Below are 4,134 nucleotides of genomic sequence, written 5' to 3'. Positions count from 1 at the left end.
GTCTGTTGTTAGTCATGCTTTTCATAACTATTCTTCGCACATCCTCTGCTAGGCTCAGAATAGGCTTTCCTTTTTCATGCTTGGTCTTTGCATTGAAGGATTCACAAGCGTTGTTGCCTATATTGTCTACCTTTGGCCCTTCACCGAAATGGGCTTTTGTCCAGGCTTCCTTCAGCCACTTGGCTAAATAGTCCCAAGCTTGCTGATTAATCCTCTTGGCTCTATTCATATTCCTTTTGAACTCAACTGGAGTCCTTGATCTTGCACACTCCCAGACCAAGTCTTTCAGCTCGATGCTGCCCCACTATTTGGAGAAGTTCCTCCACAAATGCCAGATACAAAATCTGTGTGGAACTGATGTTAGGAGTTCTTTCATAGCAGGTATTAACCCATGCATTAACAATGAATCCCAAAAATATATTTAGCCAATTAAGTACTTAAAAGAATTATCATTAAATCAGAATGGTCCTTAAAAATTAAATTCCGAGTCAAATTAGTCCTCACCTTCTACATGTCTGAGATGAAACACAAGTTCTTTGCTTCGTAGTCTCCTAAGTCTGAGAGGAGAAGCTCCAGAAACCATTTTCAATTGTCTTTATTCTCCACATCCACAATAGCATATGCAATCACAAAAATGTGATTGTTTGCATCTTGTCCACATGCAGTGAGAAGTTGTCCTCCATGTAAAGTTTTCAAGAATTCTCCATCTAACCCTATTAATGGCCTACACCTTGCCTTAAAACCCTTCTTACAAGAATCAAGACAGATGTAAAATCTCTCGAATTGAGGTGGATTATCAGTAATGGGAATGACACCTACTTGGACAGTGGAACCTGGATTGGCAGTCAGCAATTCATGTGTATAATCCCATATCAACCCATACTGTATAACCTCATCCCCTTCAACTATCTTCCTAGCTTTCTTAAGAGCTCTGGTTATGCATGAACTATTCAACTTCACATTGCACTTTCTAACAAACCACTCATACACCTCCCTGTGCTTCATTTTCGGGTGCTTCCTAAGTTTTGGATACAACTTATTCACAGTCCATTCCTGAGTTGCAAGCTCTATTTTTTCACTTTCTTGCACAAGTGTGATTGTCAACTAATATTTTTATTTGCCATGAACTATCACTTGGGTTATGTGAACAGTATACTATCCAAGGACAGTCTTCACTCTTACAAACAGTCCTTACTCTAACATTGCCATTCTTAGTGAACCTTATATTGCTACCCCATTGAATAGTATAATCTCTAGTGGCACCCATAAAATATTTTTTGGACTTGAAAATCATGCTTATCTCAAATTTCAAATCACCAAATTTGGCCTTATCATTATACTGTGGATGCACAGCTGGACCCTCGTCCTCAGAGTCTAACTCTTGATCAAAATCTGCTGACTTCCATTCATCTCCCTCTAATGATTCTTCATACAATAAATTATCATCTGAATCTGAAATTACATCAATTCACCACAAAATTATAATACAAGCAAATAATTCACAAAGATCTATAACACAAGCTATTACAATAACTCATAGGCAGTTAAATAAAGAATACCTGCATCAGAGCATTCATCAGATTCAATATCCTCATAGCTGGAGTCATCAGTGTCAATAGCTTTGTCCCTCGCTCTGTCATTAGCAGGCCTATGCTTCTCTCTAAGATTTACTTTCTTGGCCCTAGATGATTGTCCTCCATCAACTCCACTATCATTGTCACTACTGTATATAGAATCTCCTATAATTTTTGGAGGCTTGTACAAACTGTCTTCAGCAGTCTCATATGAATCATGAGAGTCACTATCATTATCAACTGGAGTTGCTTTAACTTGCCTCCCAGATCTTATTTTGGTTGTGTCTTTCACCTTCTGATTGATGTTATTGGCTGGTGTAGGATTGACAGAAACTTTAGCAGCCTGGGGTTTAGTCCAAGGCTTGGGCTAATGGATGGACTTTCTTATGGGCTTATGTGTGGGCTGAGGAATGGACTTCTGTGTGGACTGAGGAGTTGGCTTAGGTGTGGGCTTAGGTGTGGACTGAGGTTTGGGCTGAGGTGTGGACTGAGGTGAGGGTAACTTGGTGGGCTGAGAGTTGTTCCTTTTTGGCTGAAGAGATTTTTTGTGGTCTTACAATCTGGTTAAGACATTGCTTCATTATGGTCCTTATTTAGTTTCTCTGGGGGTTCAGGGATGGTTGGCAACTGTAGTACATTATTATCATCCTTGCTTATGCAGTCAACCACGTGTGGCTTAGAAACTACATGCTCAAAATATATGTTTATGAGGTGATGATTCCTCCTGCAATCCTTAACCAATGCCAACAGATCAGCATCATTTTCTAGCCTCCTCAAGCCATCGTCGAGACGTGTTCCAAGAACCTTCTACAAGCAATTGTTCATCTCAGCATATCCTAACTCCTTATAATATCCCTTCACAAAAAGCACATTTAAAGTGTTTGCTTCTATACCCATTAATACTTCAGTATTATTTGGTTCATAAAATAGATATCCTAATTCATCTGTTTTGAACTTTTCACCATGGTAAAATACAAAAGTCATAGGAGGACCTTCCATTTGCAACCAAAATAGCAACACACTGAACTATTGAAAATTTTTTTCAAAAACAAGCAAAGCAGAGTCATCATCAACTACAAAAATGAAAATAAAATACACACATGTAGCTATACAAAGCACAAACATTGTTCTCAAACCTCGAAAAATAGAGTCATTCATGGGTCACCATGCAATCCCTAAACCTGAACATATTTTTCAAACCCTAATATTACAAACAGTAATAATGGATTTCCAACTATCATAGAAACACATTCATCAGGAGATAAAACCACAATCACTCTCAGAAAATAAAAAAAGGGTAACCTACCTCTCACACCTCTCACGCATGGCAATGGTGTGCCCTCTTCGCTTGATCAAGGTTGTCGCAAACCGGTCACCTTCAACTTTAACACAATGTCGTCGTCGGCCTAGGCTAATAGTCGCCGTTCAATGCTTCATCTTTGTGGAGGTGAGAACTGAAGACGAAGAGATTAGAGAGATGTTTTGTTTTCAGAAGAAAGATGAAATTAGAGAGATGTAACGAAATAGAGATGGAAAATGAAGCGTTGTAAGGAGTGACTAAAGAAAACGATGCTGTTGAGACTTTTGCTGACATGTCACACTAACGGCCAGGTAAGCAAATGGTAACGTCATTACTCAAATAATAGACGGAAGGACTAACGAGACCATTTTTAAATTTTTAAGGGACAATTTTGATTAATTTATTTTTTTGGGGACCAATTTAGAGAAAGGATAATCTTTCATGAACTAATTTGACTATTTACTCTCCAAAATAAATGAGTTTATTTATTTAATTTTTTTTGAAAAGAAGTACCTTTTTAAAATTAATTTATAATTTATTTTAAAATTATTTCAAAAATTTTGTATATAAATAATTAAATTTGAGATAAATAGATAAAAATTTTAAAAATTAAAGTTTATTAATTTAAAAATAATTATATATAAAAGATCCAAAAGGACTATTTTAAAATTTTTCATAAAATATTTTGAGATTTTTAAATTTTTTGAGGACTAATTAATACTTTATCTTAGGAATTGATTTATCCATATTATACATGTGGACACTTAATAATTATATGTATGAATTAATATTCTATATCACTAATAAAAAAAGACTGTATAGTTCAACAAAAATAAACGTTTAAAATTATTTTATATATTTTAAAATATAAAAAACTAGAATATTTGATTATAAAAAAAATTAATTTAAATAATTACTCTATATTTTTTAAATCTTTGTAAGTCGAACTCAATACAGCTAGAAAATATTAAATTTACTTACTACTCAACTAACAACCTAGTGGTATCTATCTCATCATTTAGTAACATGTATACTATTTTATGTTATATTATTCAATATTAGCTTCCTTATTCAATGGGAGTAGATCGTCTCTGGTCCTTAAACAAATGGATAGTAGCAATTGTACTATCTAAACTAAGGTTGAGAGAACCAAACTGATTAATAAATTAGTAGAATGACTGATTTAATAATTTAATGATTTAATTGAAGTTGAATTATGTTAAACCAATTTAAATAATAATTAATAAAATTATTTAAATT

Source organism: Arachis hypogaea, chromosome 3 (genome assembly GCF_003086295.3).
Source record: "Arachis hypogaea cultivar Tifrunner chromosome 3, arahy.Tifrunner.gnm2.J5K5, whole genome shotgun sequence".
In the NCBI taxonomy this organism is placed as follows: domain Eukaryota; kingdom Viridiplantae; phylum Streptophyta; class Magnoliopsida; order Fabales; family Fabaceae; genus Arachis; species Arachis hypogaea.
Note: the sequence above shows the minus strand (reverse complement) of the source record.